The 20271-nt window shown below is 35.6% G+C and overlaps 1 long non-coding RNA gene across 1 annotated transcript; it reads right to left on the minus strand.

Annotated features, from left to right (window-relative positions):
• Positions 1–10084: 10084 nt before the first annotated feature.
• Positions 10085–16971, minus strand: LOC130454626 (uncharacterized). Its single transcript, XR_008912385.1, has 2 exons — positions 16120–16971; positions 10085–12172 (listed from the first exon to the last, which is right to left on the minus strand). It is a non-coding gene; the product is annotated as an uncharacterized LOC130454626 (long non-coding RNA).
• Between the last annotated feature and the right edge of the window lie 3300 nt (positions 16972–20271).

Consider the following 20271-nt stretch of genomic DNA (forward strand, 5'->3'; position numbering starts at 1 on the left):
ACTTTACATTAACTATTTTGAATTCTAACATAATCAGTGTGACCCACTATTCCAGCCTATCGGTATTCTTTTATATATTGACTCTACATATTAACTATCCTCCAATTTTGTGGGATCTGAATGTTTTATAAGTATATTTTTTATGTCTGCATTCAGATGATTGATAAAATGGGCAAATATTTAGCAATTAAGCCATTATTTTTGAGAAATCACTTTTTGTAGAGTTATTTGTAAAGAAACTTGATAGCAAAGGATGAAAGGTGTGACGGGTGGTAAAATTTAGACACTTTTTTTCAAGAGCTTTTTCAAGAGATCTATAAATGATAAACAACAAATTCCCATAAACAACCCTCTGTCATAGGATAAATCTCTAGAGTCTTCTACTATAGTCTTCTTTCTCTTCCTCTCTACCCTCAAAGATCATAGTTTCATGAATCTAGACTTGGAACAGACCTCAGAGACCAAATAGTCCATGACTACTTAGTAGGTCTAATTGTTCAATCAATTCCAATAGAGCCAACAGTAATAGCATCTAGCCCATACCTCTCTATTCTATTTGATGAGTTTTTGTCAAATGTTTTCTGATTTACAGTTATACCTACAGTACTCCCTAGATTTATCAGTCTAGTTATTCTAGCAATGAAGAAAAAAAGATATTTCTTCAATGTCTTGTCCTTAATGGAGTCATGATGGTTTTTAATATTTATTGTTGTTGATAAGTCATTTTTCAGTCACATCTGACTCTTTGTGACCCCATTTGCAGTTTTCTTGGCAAAGAAACAGGAGTAATTTTCCACTTCTTTCAGCTCATTTTATAGATGAGGAAACTGAGGCAAACAGAGAAAAATGATTTTTTGTGGTTCTTATAGCTAACAAGTGTCTGAGGAGATGAGTTTTCTTGATTCCAGGCTTGCACTCTATCACCATTGCGCCACCTCCCTGCCCATTTAGCTGCTACTCTATAAACCTACATTTAAAATTTCTTGGGTGCAATAATTTTTCTATGGTTGTACCTTCAGGACTTTATTTGGGTTGGCGATGAATTCATTGAGAGTAATTTAGATTCTCAACCACTTTGTGTTCTAAATTTCTGTTAACTATTTTTGTTCCAACATTCCAAGTCTATTGCTTATTTTTCTTGGTGGAGAAAAGAGAGAGAGTAATTTGGCCTCCTCACTCTTATCATCCTCCATTCACTCCTGGCTATAGTCCCATCACTACTTTCATTTTTCGGTTCTCAGCAGCAGTAAACAAAAAATGGCTTTTTGTTCTTCCCATTCATCACTAGTCATTTTCATTAATGATACCTATGATCTTAAGAGGAAAATAACATGGATTTGAGAACTTATTCATGATTTTAATAAAAATAGAAGGGGATATGGGTGAAAAAGGGCAATAAAGGAAAAGGGAAGGATGTAAGAGTAAGAAGGGGGAAATAATGTAAAGATAGGCTTTAATTTGAATAGGATTAGAATATATATGGTCTACTCTTAAGAAGATTTAAATTGTAGCTTTGTAACAACATGGTTTTGTACATCTCCATAATGAAACTGTTAATGAGATTTGGTGGAGGGAGGGATGTTCTGTTCTGTGAGGGAGAAAGAGTTCCTGTCATTACTTTACTTGCTGCTAATGTGTTCTAATGTCTTTGCGTAAGCAATGCTCACAGAGCTATCACAGGAAAGCTTGTAAATTGTAAGTCTATTGTGCCAGGTTAGAGACATTGGTTTTTGAAAATGTTCTGTTCACACAGAAAGGAATGCTTCTGAAATCCATTTTAAATACAATCTCTGAATGTGACTTTTCACAACAGAGTTAGTTTCTCTAGGTTAATTATAACAAAACTTTTTTTTAATTCTTTTTTGACTTTACTTAAGACCAAATCACATTTCATAAATAATTGTTCTAGATTTTCTTTGTAGAAAGACTGTTCTAAGGCTTTAACTAACAAGCCAGTTCCTCTGGGGAATTACCAGTGAGGCAAAAATTAGCAACCATCAAAATACCCTCCTTCCTATTCTTTCTGCCCTTCCCCCTTGCAACATCCAATAAATGAATATTGATTTTTTGAGTTCCTATTAAGTGTCCAAAACTGCTCTAAGTGCTATGTAAGTTACTGAGAAATATATGACATGGTCTCTAATCTCAAAGAGCTTATAACTTATTTTGGGAGACAAAATAGCTGGCTTCAACCTACTTTTCCAGTCTTACACACGCTATTTTCTTTCACATTCAGTTGAGCTGGATTTAATATTCTTTAAACATGAAACTTCATCTCCAATTTCTGTGCCTTTTCACTGGCCATCCCACATGCCTGGATTGTACTCCTTCTACAACTCTGAATCATAAAATCTCAATTTTCTTTGAAGACCCAACTCCAGTGACAATCTTCTATGTGAAACTTCTTCTAAAGCCAAGGTAAATCCATTTTTTATACCACCACCATAGCTGCTACTCTCCATCTCTACACTGGCTTTGCCCCAGTTACTATAATCCCTCTTAAAAACTGTGTATTCAGAACCCTCGGCTATATTTTATTTGGGTAGAGTGAATTTTTTCAGTCTTTATACTTGTATCCTCACTATCTAGCACAGTATGTAGCATATAAAAGACATTCAATAAATGCTTCATGATTGATTAATGATCCCTCATTGATAGCTCCAAACCATGATTCTACAATGCAATAACTCATAATTGACTATGAGTGACTTCCAAGGCTTAGCCTAGTTAAATACCCAATGGGTCATCATCAGTGTATTGATAATGAATTCATTGGCTATGACAGCTCAGAAAACAAAGGAAAATACAAAGTGATTCTGAGTCCTTTGCAAATGGAAGAGCTGTCATAATTGGCTTTATCATTTATCCTAAGGCAATAAGAAACATCATTTTGTGGTATATTTGGTCTTTTCTTATTATGGTGTTTATAATCAATATTTGTAAGAAGACTACCATGCAGATAATTTTTTTTGTTTAAAAAGCAATATCTAAGAGAGCCAGGCCTAAAGATGGGAAGTCCTCAGTTTAAATATGGCCTCAGAGACTTCTTAGCTATGTGACCTTGGGCAAGTGATTTAACCCCAATTGTCTAGTCTTTACTTCTTTCTTGCTTTGGAACTGATACTTAGTATCAATTCTAAGACATAAGGAGATGGTTTTTAAAAAAGCAACAATATCTATTTCTGGAGATGATGAGATAGAAAAAATTATAGTATCTTCCATATAAAATTATAACATATATACTAAATAACTCCAGTGAAAAGTGACCAAAGAGAAGGACAATGAAAAAAATATACTGGAAAATATTTCTCAGTAAAAAGAAATAACAGAGACCAAATATTGTGCCCATTTGTCATAAATACTATCTTCATGAAGAGAAACAGGGTTTAGAAATGGAGAACCAATATCATCACAAGAAATGGCTCTCTCTATCTGAACTAATAGGAAATTATTTGCTGCTGATTTGAAAGTAATTTCTGAATTAGCTTCTCTGTGTACTCAGATCATAACTTGTGAGAGCAACAATCAAAATCAATACTAAATTAGAAGAAAGACTAAAAGAAGAACATATAGTATGAAATTTAGGTAACTCCAAATTATCTCATTTAAATAAGATACTTATACATAAAAAGGTAAATGATAAAAAAATCTAGTCATCAACATATGCTCTCATCATTGTCTAAATAAGTTTAATGGATGCTAATTAACTGGTGAAATTCATGAACAAAATAAAATCTAGTTAGGAAATCTGATTTCCCTATTAAGTAAAGATATGGCAACTAGGGAAATGCACCAGCATTGGTGTATTTCCCTATGCATATGAATCCATATGTAAAATCTTACAGAGAAGAATGGTAACTCATCTGGTTAATACCAGATGACATGTTGTCCTAAAAGGATTTTTTTAATGAATGGCATAGTTTAAAAAAAAAAAGTGCAAAGTTGGGGAAGAAAAAAAAAACATTTCTACAGAAAGGTTATTGAGAGATCCAATCAAGCCACACCAGTTAAGAGTAGATAAGGATCAAACTGGAAGGATAACTGAAGGACAAAAAAATGGAAAAGATCTGTCAGGGTTATTATGTAAACTATTCTTTCTATCAGTAATAGTGGAGTACTACATTTATATTTTAGCATTCCTAACCTGGGGTATTGAATAAGAAAGTAGAAAAAGAATGAAAGAAAACAAAGACAGAAAGAACAGATTGACTAAACTTAATATATTCCAAAGAGTAAAAATGATGGAGTTAATACAATTTGGATGACTGATTCTTAAGGTATCTGATAAAGAACATCAATAACTTCCTACTTTCTGAGCTGTCAAAAAATCTTATGTGAATAATATGCAATGCATAGAGGGCATACTTAATAAATATATGAGAAAGAAGTAGGCTTTCATGGATGAGATTTTACTACAAGCAGACCATATCTTTACCATTACACAATAGACTAAATTATACAGAGGACACAAAATTCCATTTTATTTATTACTTTTTTCCTATACAAAATCTTTGATTTGATAAAGAAATAAGAATCACCTTAGAAGCTCTCTTCCAGCAATGTAATTTCTATGCATGTCAAAATCATAAAATTCTCTGAAAGATAAAACAACAGAAATAATTTTGTTCAGTGTAACTGAGGAGAAATAGAAAGTGAAGTTTAAAACAAGTCCAGATCAGAGTGAAGAAAAGTAGAGATTCCCTCTAAATGAAAAGTTCTTCCAGATGTGTCTGCTTGTGAATGACATCGTGCTGATTGCAAAAAGTTCCAAAACACTACAGAGCTTCCTAAATGTAATACATAATCACTCATCAATTTGGTCTAACTATCCATATAGGAAAAGCCAAGCTGATGAAAAATGCCTATTATCCAAATTTTATTATTCATTTGGGTAGATATCTTAGAACAGCTTCATAGATACATACATGGCTAGATACTGCAAATGGACAAGGAAATATGCTCAGAATTAAATGGGAAGGATGAATTTTATTTGGGAAATTATATAATCCCCATAACCATCCTAGGTTTCTCTCTGAAACAAAGTTCCATTTTTATCATCAATAGTTTTTTTTTTTATTGATACTAATGGCAGTAAAGAATGGAATATGTTTTATAAAGATGAAAAGTTCCACAATATTCAAATGGAGCAATGAAAGATGGTTATAACTATAAGATGTTAATGATGATGATTAGTCCTGGAGGACCCATGGGAAGATATGATCAGAGAAGCATGGGCTATTGCCAGACAGTGAGCCAGTTGCATAGTTAGAACAAAGGATAATCAATACATAGAACAATTATAATGTCATGTAATGCCAAAACAAGGCCATAGCATTTATTAGATTGTTACGATGAGCCAGGTACTATGCTGTGTGCTGGACATACAAAGAGGAGCAGAAAGCTCAAGAAACTTACATTCTAATTGGGAGGGGATCAATTGGAAAAGCAGTGGTTTGAGGAAAGGGGGAGGGAAATAGATAATAGTGTGGAGTCAAAATCCAGAAGAGGGTAGAGGAATGAAAATTAGATGATCTGAGCTCTTCTCCAAAAGAGGCCCTAGAAGGAACTAGGAGGAGGAAGAATAAATGTGAGTATGTGTGTGTGTGTGTATATATATATATATATATATATATATATATATATATATGTTTTGAATGAGTAAATATGGGCTGAATGGTAAGGATTTTTTTGTAGGAGTACCCACATTGAGGAGATCAGAGAATCAAAGAGATATTTGAATATTTGTTAAATCCTCCTACTCAATTAGAAATCCTATGAGGACAAGGGACCAGTTCTTATCTGACCACTAAATGAGTGACTAGTTCAGCTATGGAAAATGAAATTCAGGCCCTGGGGTTGAGCTGGCTTTCAAATCAGTAAGCATCATCTATTTCCTATAGCTCCTTCTGTTTTATCATTCTTTAGGATGCCTCACCCTATATCTCATGGCTAAGGAACTAAAGAAATCAGCTTCCCCCTACCCTATCCCACTGTCTAGATAAGATCTCCTTCAACTATTGTCTTTCAAATCAATCTACTCCCAAAGATTTCAGGACCAGAATCTTCCTCACCTATTTGACAGTCTAACCCCTAGCAGTTATCTTTTCATGTCTTTGTTTGATCAGTCTTCCTTTATGGCTCATGTTTCTAGTTTTCTGAATTGCCATTTTCTTTGCAGGTATTGTAGTTGCTGCTGAAATGGTATCTTCCACCCATTCCCCAAAGTTCATCTTGAGTGCTGTGCAGGTGGAAAATTTGCCATACCTGAGCTACATTCCCAGCATCCTTTTAAGTTACATCCTCATTTTATGTAAGGATGCTTGGGAGATAAATTTGGCTGAGACCCATGCTGTGGGGCTCTTTTTTCAGAGCTGGTGCTTTTGGTAAAGTGCTGCAGGTGTGAGTTTTTGTCTCTCTTTGCTCTGCTCACTTGACTGAAAGAACCTTTTTTTTCCTTCTCTCTCTTTTAATTTATTATTAAAATTCTTATATATTTTTCAATAGTAGGAGCTTTTATTTATTTTTATTCCTACAGTGCTATGGCCTTTGTGCCTGGCCAATGATTTCCCCTCTGAGTATGGGTTTCCTTCAAAGGGTTACCTTCCCTTTAGTTCCTGAATCTTTCTTAATCTTTTTTGGCTCCTTGCCTAGATCCTCATTAGAGGCCAAATTAGACTGACAAGGGTATCCTTGAAACAAAAGAACTAGTCTATGTCCTTACTTTAAGCTACTGGCACCAAATGGTCTCATCTTAGGTTTTTAAGGTACTCAAGCATTGTGGTGATGTATAGTATAATTTCTGACTACTTAAAATATAAAAATCATCTTTAGTGACAAAAATTATGTGAACCCCTATATTATTGTAAATAATTAAATTTTAACATCTATTCATTGAGAAAAATGTTTAAAAAGTCATGAATTGCCCAACACACTAAAATGAATTTCTTTTTAGAAATCAACTTTATTAGTCTCTGGCACCTCCATGTATTTGAATAATACCAACATGTACCAATAAAAGTCATTTATCTTATTTATAGATGAGTTATTTGCATATATATGTATATATATATATATTACTTGCATTATGTATTTGTGGGTTCTTTAGAGTAAGTTCTAACTGCCTCCTATTTGTCCACTCTAGATAGTGTCCTCCTAGCTGTGCAATTAACAAAACATTAGTATCTCTTGGTTCCCAGCATTCTTTCTGGTATTTCCCTATTCCTGGAATGCTCTCCCTCTGACTACAAGCTTCCCTACTTACCTTTAAAGCCCAATTAAATCTCACCTTCTACAAGTAGCCCTCCAAAACCTCTTTTAATTCCAATGCCTTCCCTCTTTTAATGATTTCCTGTTCATCCTTTATTTAGCTTGCTTTATATGCATTTGATTACATGCTGTCTCCCCATTAGTAGGTGGTAAATATTGATTATTAGTAAATATTTATTAATTTATTACAGAGAATGTGCTGGAAAAATAATCATTTTATTTTTATTATAATAATTTATTATTATTCATGACTACTAAAATTCACTAGACACAGGGATATGTCAGTATATTGTGACTTTACCCTAGCTTGCCCTTGTTCTCAACAAGGTTAATTGACTGAAATTCCTCAGAAGAGGAGTAGATGAATGCAGGGATGCTGCTAGATGTTCTGAACTATTCCAGAGAGATTCCATAGTGAGTCAAGGAAACAAAGTAGTAGAGAGCAAAGAGCTTGTGTTGGCATGCTAAATTTGGAGCCAAAAGCCCGAGTTTAACTCCCAGCTATGTAACACGCAACTTATGTGACCTTGTACAAGTCACTTAACCTGTTTGATCTCTTCACTAATCTTTAAAATGAAGGGGTAGACTAGATATCCATTCTAACTTTAGATCCATGATCCTATATATCTGCCTAGGAAAGGAATCTGTTTTATACCAGATGACATCTTGAACTAAAAGGGTTTTTAATTTATACCTGAAAGGAACTCTGGTATAATTCCTCTCTACCTCCCACCGCCACCCCTTATTTTGAGTGGATCCAATATACTGATGACAGATCAACCAATATCACTCAGTTTGTTAGACAGATAAACCAGGAAGCCAGTATTTCATATGCCCCACATATTCCCCACATGGAATGGGGAATTCAGTGCAGGGAAACCAGTAAAATTATGGGATAGATACCAATTGGCAAGCTAACAGGCTCACTCTGAATACAGGGCTAACTTCATGAAATTCTCAAATTTATACAAATTAAATGTATATATTTGATTTTTTAAAGAATTGCAGACAAAACAACTCCTTGCCATATCCTGAAACTTGTTTAAAGATGAGAAAATTAGAGAACTTGCTCTACCTCCTCCAAATTTGAGGGACAATAATTCAAGGAAGAAGTAGATAGTAGATGGCTAAAATACAAATAGAATCCGCATATAATTATAACTAAATTTATATGAACTGCCCCAAAATCATAGTGTAGTTTTACATTTTGGTAGCTTACTATGGCACCACGATTTTTTAAATGTCTGCAAAGGTGAATGAACCTAGTTAATCTGCATAGTTCCATGTAGAAATCACAAGTATGGAAATCAATTTCATAAGGGCTACTAATGATCATTCCACCTTATTTTCTTTTTAATACCCTCTAATCCCAGCTGTTTGTGCTCTATTTCCCCATTAATCAAGATATTTTTCAATCCTCCTTTCAACCAGTATGTACTTGTATACAAATGTTTGACAGGGGAAAAGAACTTATACAGTATGATTTGCAATATCCTCCCAGCCCCACTCTCTGATAGATAGGCCTTTCTTTTTCTGCTTTTGAATATCAATGAAACAGAAAAAAAAAAACCTTGCCATAATTTAAAAAAAAAAAAGAATGCAGAGAATGGATGAACTACCCCTTCAATGTCCATTTATACAGAATATGGTAATTGTACTTTTGATTGGGGGAGGGAGAGTTACTTCACATACAGAATATAATTCTTGGTCTAGAGAGGATTCTGCTATGGGATTCCAAGTACTGGGCAAAGCCTTTCTGTTCTTTTAGTCACTGGTCTTACCTTCTCCCCTGAGTATCCCCTTAGCCCTGTAAAAACCACATCCATCCATTATCATCCATTATCAACTGGAAACATTCCAACCCCCTAGTGAGAAACTGAAATGCACTAATGTCCACATGGATGCAAAGCTATTGGCCATGAGCTGAGGAGGTACAGCTTCTCCATCTTCTCCATGTGACTCGAATTCTTAATCAGATCATCATGAAATTAAAATTATTTCAAGACACTTGGAGAATTTCTTAAAGCCCTCCCCCCTTTTTCCCCATCAGTGAACTGAAAGAGACTAAATTATGCTGTCAAAATGCCATATTATCTCAAATTATCTAAATTAATTAATCTAACTCAATCCTCAACTGTATTAATCATCTGTTTTAGCATTTTAATACAAAAAAAGAACATGACTTTTTTCAGCTTACTGTATCTAAATGATCTTCAATGGCAGGTTTTCTTTTTCTTGAAAAAGTTTATAATTTATGATCCAATTCTTTGCTAGGATTTCCTAGCAGACATTCCCCACAAAAAATACATTATAATGAGATTCAAGAGGTTTCCCATGAGTTTTTTGTGTCAAATTCTTTTCACCTATCATCTTGTTCTTCAGAATGCAAGAAGAACATGTTTATCAAAAGGTATCTGTGTCGTATTTCTGGCAGGCACTTTCCTGTCTGAGGGCTTCTTTCCTTCCTTTCTTTCCTGTTGTTTGTAGATGTAGGCCCTTGGGTGAACAAAACTATGCAATGACATAGTTATCACAATTTATTGGGGTTTTAAGGTTGGTCGGTAAATGACAGTCTCCCTTTTGAATCTCTTCCTATTTCTGCAGTTGGTCCTGCATTGGTATATTATAGTACATTTACTACGTCATGGATAGGTCTATTCTTACTCATCTTTCAGTGTGTATTTCTGCCAAAAACAATAGCCATCTCTTGTAAGACTCTATGGCTTACAAGACTCATCCACAGGGTCGGCCAGTCCTGTGACATCCTGTTTGGGGTAACGAAAAATGAAGAGTAACAAAAGAAGAGATGGACACTATATGAAAAGAGAGAAATAGTGCCAATTTTATTTGCTTCACACAGAACTTTTATAGGCAAAGACTACTTAGACAAAAAAACCTACAGGAATGTACAACTCTACATTCCAGAAACCCTAATCTTGATCAAGGGATAGTCAGGTGTTCGAAGGTCAGCCTACATTCTTCCTTTAATTCAAATACAAACAAAGGGGAAGGGGACAGACGAGGGGATAGGCGCCCACCTAATCGCAATTAGCCCTTCATAAATTTTATCCCGCAGCCTTCTTGTTTACTGTTCCATCCTTGGTCCCAAGATGGGCGAAGGTCAATCCTCATCTTTGTCTGAAGCAAAGACAAGCAAGTCCACAACTTTATCTTAAGCAAATACAAATAAAGAAAAGAGGAGGTATTCCTCGACTACAATTCCCCCTATTTGTTTTGCAAAAGACTTCTGTGGAGAGCCAAGATTCGGCCAATTTTGCCCAAGCTAGACAAAAGGAGTTGGAACAGACAGGGAAGAAGGACCGCTAAGATAACTATGAACAATATGAAGGTTAATATGGTTATACTCATTTGAATCCAATTGTATAACCAATCAGCGATATGTTCGGGGCGAAGGTCCTCAGCTAAAGAGTTATCCATCTCATCAATGATATGGTTCAATTGTTGGATGTCCTCTGAGATGTTACTCTTTAACCAAAGACCTTGTAAATCACTTCTAATTTTTTCGAATGCATCAGACATGTTAGCTTTAACAGGAAGAAGGCAAAAGGCTGAATAGCGATAATCACACCTTAATTTACCCTTGATAGCTAAAATTTCTACTTGATTGGTAAATAACAATACATCTTTAGATATTTGTTGTAAAGCATAAAAAACCCTTGTATTAATATCCTGCTGCAAGTGTAAAACCTGGGTTACATTCTGTGCTAGCCCATGTAAGTATTCTGCATCATGTTCCAGGGTCCTTACATTAGCTACACTTTGTGCTAGTGAAACACTACTGACAGTTGTGGCTGTTATAGCGGCTATAAGAGCTACAATTCCTAAAACTAAGCAAGAAATACATCTTCTTTTCTTAGGGCTGATTAGTTGAGACAATTATTCCATTGCTCTCTCTGCCAGTGAGTGATACCATCCCCCTGAGTGTTTACCTTGAATGTCTAATGTAACACTTCTAGTTACTGGATTTTGGACTTTTCCATTATAAGTAACATTAACATAATGAGACATATTTACTTTATCCAATGCCGGGGCTATCTTTCCATAATCAGTCAAAATCTGTGTGAAATTAGCAAAATGTAACCAATTAGCTCTGGGGGCATCACCCACAAAGGTGAGCTGTATCCTATAAAACAATCATGAAATTTATAAGAATCCAATTTCTTTCCAGTACACCTTGTGTTGTTATGCCAATACATCCAAATCATATTTTTCCAATGAATACATGATGCCCTTTTAGATCTATATGACAGCAAGGGCAGAAACATATTAACAGTGTCTCTTTGTTCATATCCCATCACATATGGACAAATAGGTCTTTCTTGTCCCCAAATACTATCACAAGATTCTCCTAGCCAACCTAGATATTGCAGTTGGCCATAATCTTCATATTTTTCCCTTTTATCTACATGATAAGGTCCTATCCAGAAAGAGTCTGACAGGTCAGGATGACCATAATAATGCACCTGCAGAGATCTGAGGGGCAGGCATGCAGGATGGTCTCTTGTGAGGCACACTGGGGGTGCCTCAACTAGTCCAGTCCAATTGAAAGGCACAAATTGTTGGCCTGATTGTTGTCCTTAGCTTGTCTCTCAAAATGGTAAATGCCAGGAATATCAGTTAGTTTTTGTATATAAGATGACTTCTGGTAAAGTGTGTCCCATGCTGACATACTCTACCCAAGATGGTTGTTCCCCAAAGACCATCTCTTTACTCCAGTAGCTTCACTTAAAGTCTGGAATAGAAGCAGAAGCAGAAGCAGAAGAGTCAGTATCTTATGGAGATGTTGTCAAGTCTCCTTGTGAGGCTTCCTGCATCCTCTCCTTGTCCTTCTCTTTATGGTCAATTTCTTGAACTCAGCAGGGAGGGAGCCATACTCTGTCTTTACCTGTGGGGACACAAACAGAACCTCGGCCTTGCAGGACCACTGGGTGGTCCTTGCCAAGTTTGATTATCATCTTTCCACATGCCAAGTTTTTGTTCTGGGGCAGGGAGCACCGGAGCGGTGCCTGAATTTCATTCATAAGAAAATGCAGAGAAAAATTTTTCATCTCTGGATATATTATTGGAAGTAAAGATCAAATTATTTATAGTATATACAGCTATTGCCAATCATCGATGTGGGATGCTGTCTCCCCCTTTTTGTTTTAAAAGAAATGTTTTTTAAGATCTGATTACTGTGCTCCACAATAGTTTGTCCTTGTGGATTGTGTGGGATACCTGTGAGGTGAATAGCCCAAGTGTGGCAAAAAAAGAAAAAATTGTTTGGAAGTATAAGCAGGCCCATTATCTGTTTTAAATGTTCTGGGGGGACCAGCCATCTCAAAAGTCATTAAGTAGTGATTAATAACATGAGAAGTTCTTTCTCCCATCAAGCAGGAAGCCCATAAAAATCCTGAAAAAGTATCCACAGTGACATGGATATATTTAAGTCGTCCAAAGGACCATTCATGGGTCACATCCATTTGTACTATTTAAGCCTCTGGGATTCACAGCAATATGCATTGGGGGGTGTTTTGGAACACAATTAGGACACTTTTTATTTAGAGTAAAGGTTCCTGAAATAACCAAAAAGCTAGTCAAACAGCTGTTAATTCATTTTGTTGGGTAGAAGAATAAGGAGTGGTAAAAATGACAGGTGAACTACCTTCCTTCTACACTCCTGTCTTGTAATTAGCATTTGCATCAACACAAACATTAGGTCCTGATACCGGACAATCTCTTAGAATATTAGGAAAAAAAATAGGATGTTGTGACGAAAAAGAAAATAAGCCTTGTGGAGTGTAGGTGGTAATAGCAATGGGGTATGCTAACAGTAAAGACTAAATATTTCTGTAGTATATCTTTAGCAATGGGTACCTGGACTTCATGAGGATACTATCCTAAACCTGAGACCACATGTTTTATGCCTTTCCATATTAATTGAGCCATAAGACAGTCATAACTCTGTAAAGCCTTTCCCATTTTGCTTTTTAGACGTAACCATTCAAAGACTCTTTGTTTCTCAGTTAAGGCACCTGTTGGTAACATTAAAGTTGCAAAAATAGTCACTTTCACAGCTAATTGAGGCTGATAATGGTTATCTTCTACTATCTCTAAAGCAAGAGAGGCCTCAGGTGTCAAAGTTCCAGGGGAATTCAAGTCAGAGCTCCCTTCCAGTATTTTGAATAAAGGTTGTAATTCAGTTGTAGTAAGAAATGAATATTGCCTGACACAATTGATATCACCTAACAATTTCTGATAATCATTAAAGCAGTCCTTTCTTAATTGTATTTTTGAGGCATAACAGATGTTGCCTATAACTGAGCCCCTAGATAGAGTACGGGACTTGTTTTGTGAATCTTTTCTTGAGTAATAGCTAAATGGTATTTTTGCAAGGTAATTTCCAATTGACTATAGATAGCACTTGCTTATTTGAGATTCATCTTCAGCCATGATAAGAATATCATCCATATAATGGATGATGTACAGAGCAGGAAAGTGTAGTCTTACAGAATGAAGGGCTGAAGCTACATCTTGTTGGCTGAATAATCTTATCATTCTGGACATGGGATGTTTGCACTAAAATTCACAGCTTCAAACAAGCTACTTGGTCAGACCAGGCCTGGCAAAGTTTGTTTGTTTGAGTGTCTTAAAACCTCTGAATCTACAATTAAAATACACTTATCTTAAGTTCTTTCACACAGAGGTTGTTAACTCTTTGAGATCCCTATTGCAGTTCATAAGTATTAGTGTGGAACTTCTTTCTCCTTCCTGTGTGCAAGGAAGGGGTTAATAGCTTCTGAGCAATTGATCCTAAGGCTCCTTGGCTCAATTTAGATCTATTACTTAACAGCCTTGTCCCATCCTTCTTTAACAAGTGAGCTTACTATAATATTGAATTTATCAAACCTCTTTCATAATAATTTACTCTCAGTGGATTTTAGTTTAAACTCCACAACTCCCAAATAACTTTGATTAAGTCCTTTAGCAATGTTTCAGTGTGTAACCAAACTGAAGCACAAAGCATTTACGTGCACTCCTCAAAACCTGTCTAAAGTAGAATAAAACCTACAGTTTAGTTTTCGTTTAGCCTAAAATATTGCTATATTCCTGATTAAATTCCATCAACATTATTACAATTATATCTAATTCATACTAGAATTTAAGAATATCAGTTAGTATCTCTATTCATTACTCTTATTGCAGTGGAACACTTCATAAAACGAATCCAGACACCTCCAAATTCAATTATAAACTTATATAGATAGGTTATAAGATATAAAGTTATTTCCTTTCACATAAAGATTCTTATCTGACAATCAAACATAGTTTGATCACAAACATAGTTATGTGAGGTCAGAGATCCTTAGGTTTGTCCTCAGAGGCTGGTTACTTTCACAGTTACTTAATCACATCCCTAGTTAGCTATATGTTACCTGGCATTCCAGCCGGACCTCTTTGATATTCCTGAAGTTCCTTTTGTTACCTGACCTTCCTAATTCTTATCCTTCAGCTAATTAGAGTCCTTTTTTTTTTTTTCCAGCCTGCAAAAACTGTTTGACCTCCTGAGGGGGAGGGGGCTGAGTCTGTTTCCTAAAAAAAACTTAGGAAGGGATAAATCCCCTTTATCTACTTCAATTAATTATTTTCTCTTATTGGGACTACTTCATTATTTCTTCTGGCTTCCCCTCTTTACCATTATTGTAAGTAGAGGAAAGGCACTATATGGAATTGTATTCAATCTTCATGACAAGCCCTCTTGATTTCAGGGCTGGTTAAATTTGTCTTGTTAAGGACATACAGTTTGTATATCATATACCCTTAACCTATTTAGGTGGAAAACTTAATTCTCTTCATAATACAAATGCATACATATTCTGTATTCACTCAGCATCACTAATTTCCAGCATTCAGTATCTGAATACATACATGTTCATCTCTAGGTTACAAATTCCTTCCTATGCATTTTTCACATTTAAAAACAATTCATTTAACCTTGATCAAAAACATCATATAGAAATTCTCTCTTGCAAAATACCAAATTCTTAATACTAGTATTATAAAATTCCATGAACAGATTACTTAAACTTCTTGTGTGTCATATGATTTCTTGTTACTATTCCTGACAGCACATGCATTAAAATAAATCTGATTTGAAAAAATCCCGAATTTAATTTCTAGAATAAGTTCTTCTCAACAACAGGATGACTTTTACATATATAAAGTAGCCAGTGCAATTTTTTGTCCTTATAGAATAAAATATTCCCTCTCTGTGTCAGTCTGGCTATCAGCCACATTTAGACAATTCTCAAATTCACTGAAACCATTATGCATAGCAATATTTAATAAAACAAACTTCTAACCAGGAGTTTTGTTGTGCTCAATAAAATCTGATTAATATTTCACATTTAACTGACAAATAGTTGCACGAAATTAAATTTAGATCATATCAAAATCATTAACAATCCTCCCAAATTGCATACATCAAACCATAGGATTAAACTTAAGTGAAAAATAGCCTCTAATTGTGGAGTAAAAATCTCCCTTTTTCTGCTCTGAATTTTTCTCTTTTTCGCTCCTTTGGGGGCCCATCCAAAGGAAGAAAGAGGAAAAAATCATTGAACAGGTGTTTGCTTTTGTCCTCTGCTGAGGATTTTTGACAGACAAGTTCAATCTTGCAACTATCCCATTTTACATTCTTTTTGTGTGTCCAATTTAAGAATACATAGAGATGAGACTTTGACAAAGACAACAAAAAACAGAAACACACAACATTGTGACAAGCATGCTTTGAGAAAAAAAAATCCGTATTTTAGGATCCATTCTAAAGAAAAAATATAATTTCCCTCTCACCCTTAGAGTATCTCCTATGCTCACCACCAAGGGGATCTCCGTAGCATTGAAACTGCATGACCAGCACACAGCGTCGGGGGTTCTCCAAAGAAAACCGAAGGAAGGGTTCCAAGAAAAGAAAAGAATGGGGGGAAGGGGGTCCCTAATAGGGGACAGTTTAAACTAAAAAGCAAAAGAGAGAAAAAGTTGGGGAACAGAGGAGGCCCACAAATACTGCACTCTCTCTGTCCGATTCTTCTGCCCATCCGAGCTGCAGTCTCGGGGCAAAAGCTGTTAACTCTTCGTCATCCTTTGACCAGCAAAGGAATCGGGGTTACGAATGAAAGTCCCTGTCCGGGCAGCCATTTGTAAGACTCTATGGCTTACAAGACTCATCCACAGGGTCGGCCAGTCCTGTGACATCCTGTTTGGGGTAACGAAAAATGAAGAGTAACAAAAGAAGAGATGGACACTATATGAAAAGAGAGAAATAGTGCCAATTTTATTTGCTTCACACAGAACTTTTATAGGCAAAGACTACTTAGACAAAAAAACCTACAGGAATGTACAACTCTACATTCCAGAAACCCTAATCTTGATCAAGGGATAGTCAGGTGTTCGAAGGTCAGCCTACATTCTTCCTTTAATTCAAATACAAACAAAGGGGAAGGGGACAGACGAGGGGATAGGCGCCCACCTAATCGCAATTAGCCCTTCATAAATTTTATCCCGCAGCCTTCTTGTTTACTGTTCCATCCTTGGTCCCAAGATGGGCGAAGGTCAATCCTCATCTTTGTCTGAAGCAAAGACAAGCAAGTCCACAACTTTATCTTAAGCAAATACAAATAAAGAAAAGAGGAGGTATTCCTCGACTACAATCTCTTAGGTATCCTGTAAGCATTTAACATCCAACATGGACAAATGTGAACTCATGACTTACTCTTACTGCCCAAAGTAGTGTTTCCTATTGACTATCCCATTTCATTTAAGGGTATCAGCACCTTCTGAGAAATTTTTAATTCTCCCTCCCCTTGCCTCCCATATCAGATCAGTGGCCAAGTGCTAGTCATTCAAACTTCAAAGCATTTCTTTTATCCTTCCTTATCCATTTGATTCCCTATTGCCCTTAACCTGTTCAGACCCTCAGTAACCAAGACTTTGATTATTGCAACAACATTTTGTTATGCTGACTCCATCTCCATATTTCAGTCCTAAAGTGTAGCTCTGATTTGATCATTCAAGCTTTCAAATGGCTTCTTTGCCTACAAAAGAGTCTTCTTCCCCTATATCCTCCCACTAATGTCCAAAATTAACCAGTAGAAAGGCAGAGAATAGAGCTATGGCTGGCAAGTTAGGAAGACCAAGGTTCAAGTTCTATTTTTGATATGTACTGGCTGTATCAAAGTTCTTAAGCTCTTGTTTGAAGTCCAAACATCCCTCCAAGACTTTAATTTGCTGAGTATTCACTTATCAACATTGAGATATAAGAGGTTGCCTCACATCAATTTCCTTAAACTTAAAAAAAAATCACAAATCTGGGAAAAAACTTAAGATTAACTAAAAAAATACAGTAGGTCTCCAAACTCACACTCCAGCCAGTTTGGATTATCTCCATCTTTTAAAGGGCCTTTTTTTCCTATACATTTGCATTTTCTCCTAATATTCTCTATGCCTGGATTTATTCCATCTTCCCCAACCTACCTTGTAAACTCTGACCTATCATTTAAAGTGGAAAGAAAATGTAATTTTTTCCCCTAAGGAAAATTTCCTGATATCATATCAATGATAGATCAATTCTGACCTATTATTTTAAAAATGTTTTAATTTTTTTCCAGATTACATGTCAATAATATCTTTAATAATCATTTCTGACATTTTACTATCCACGTCCTCTCTGTAATTCTCTCCACTCCCTCCTCTCCCAGACATCAGGTAAATATGATATAGGCTATACATTTATTATCATTCAATACATATTTTCATATTAACCATGTTATAAAAAAAGACATAATGCTTATGCTAGAGAAAAACTCATGGAGGAAATAAAGTGAAGAATGCTATTCATCCATTGTCAGTTCCTTCTGTGGTGCGAGATTTCTTTTTCCCTCATGAGTCTCTTGAAGTTGTCCTGGATCTGTATACTGCTAATAATACTTAAGTATTACAGGTTGTACATTATTGCTGTTATTGCATATAATGATCTAACCTTTTAGATATCCTATAGCATTCTGCACCTCTAATGAATTTATCATGTTTATATATATATATATATATATATATATTTGTATAGACCTCATAGTCCTCCTTGATAGTAAGCTCTAAGAAAATAAAGTCCATATTAACTAAACTCTATAGCTCTTACCATCTACCTCCTAGCAGAGTGTTCTTCTAAATAGAAGACACAATAAAAGTTAATTGAAATGAAATATATATAGTGTTGTCAAATCTGAGAATTGGAAAAGACTTTAGAGGTCATTTTAGGTTATATAAGCCATTATCCCAGAATTTGAGAAACAATGATGGAAAGAAAAAAAAAACAACTCAGGTAGAGGAATGGAGAGCTATCTTGATTCTTCCAAAAATTTAATTTTATTAGAAGAGCATACTTATACCAGCATAGTACTCATTTTCATTATTTACATTTTAGGGTAACTCCTAACCCATTGGATGTTTCATAAAATGTGGAAAATCTCATTTCAGTCTCTAGTTTTTCATGGAATGAAATTATGCCAATATGGATAAAGGTCCAAAAATTTCCCAAGGTTAATAAAATCATGGACATTTATTGATCCTCTAGCAATAAGAAATGTTTTTTCCCCACATCCTAGTTGCTTCCTCCCCTTTCCTACCTTGTAGTTGATTGCTCTCCACAGAGATTTGCTATCTGAAAGCTCTATGTCCCAGTGTGAAGACTCAGCTCAAATTCTACCTTCAGTGGAAGTCTTTCTGGGTATAATTCCTTTCCCATATCTTCTCTTTCTCTTTGTAATACTCTCCATTCTCACTATATAACTCATGTCTGGGCATTGTTATTTGCATGTTACTCTGTCCTCATTAGAATGTGAGTTCCTTAAGTGTAGAGGCAGCATTTTTGCCTTTCTTTTGACATCCAAGGGATAGCATGGTGTCTAACTTAACATAAGTGAAATGTTTACTGACTGACTGCATTAAATGTTAATGTTAATAAGTACCGGCAATATAGAGGTGCTCACTCTGGAGTCAAGGAGATTCACTTTCCTGAGTGCAAATGTGGTTTCAGACGCTTATTAGCTGTGTAACCCTGGGCAAGTCACTTAACCCTGTCTGCCTCAGCTTCCTCATCTATAAAATGAGCTGGAAAAGGAAATGACAAACCCCTCCAGTATCTCTGCCATGAAAAACTCAAATGAGGTCATGAAGAGTTGGACACAAAAGAAAAATGGCTGAACAAAAACAACAACAATTCTTTTTGGCTGGAATATTTCCTGGTAATACCCTCCCCTTACTGTTTTGTTTGTTGAATTCCTACCCATCCTTCAATATTCAAGTCAAATGCCAGCTCCTACAGGAAACCTTCCCTTATAACACTCCCTACCTGATCCACACCCAAACTGAGAACAATCCTTCCTTCCTCTGACTTTGGATAGCACTTTGTACCTTTCCATCATACTTCTTTTTTCTATTTACATGTTTCTGTGTCTTATTTTTTCCTAATGGATTTTTAGTTCCTAAGCAGCAGAGAAGCCCCTCTTAATGATTTCTGTATCCACAGAACACACAGAGCTGCATAAGTGTTGAGTTGAATTGTATTAGTATAATGAGAAAAGAATTGGTATACAAGAACTAATAGGATCATAGCTGCAGAATTGGTAGTGACCTTAGAGATCATTTCCTCTAAACTTCTTTTAGTTGAAAAAAAAAATCTTAGAGAGGTCACATAGGTAAGAAACCAGCAGAGGCAGGATTTAGATTCATATTCTTAGCTTCTAAATTCAATACTATTCCTGCTTCTTTCCAGCCCCAGGGCTTCCACAAACCAGAAGGGCAGTATGACATAGTGCACTAATGTGAAATTAGGAAAACCTGGATTAATAACTCACCTCAGATTTTCACTAGCTGTGTGCCTCTGGGCAATTTACAAAATCTCTCTGATCTGCTCTTTCTTAATCTATAAAAAGAAAGGCTTTGACCAGA

This window comes from Monodelphis domestica, chromosome 5 (assembly GCF_027887165.1).
Source record: "Monodelphis domestica isolate mMonDom1 chromosome 5, mMonDom1.pri, whole genome shotgun sequence".
Classification (NCBI taxonomy): domain Eukaryota; kingdom Metazoa; phylum Chordata; class Mammalia; order Didelphimorphia; family Didelphidae; genus Monodelphis; species Monodelphis domestica.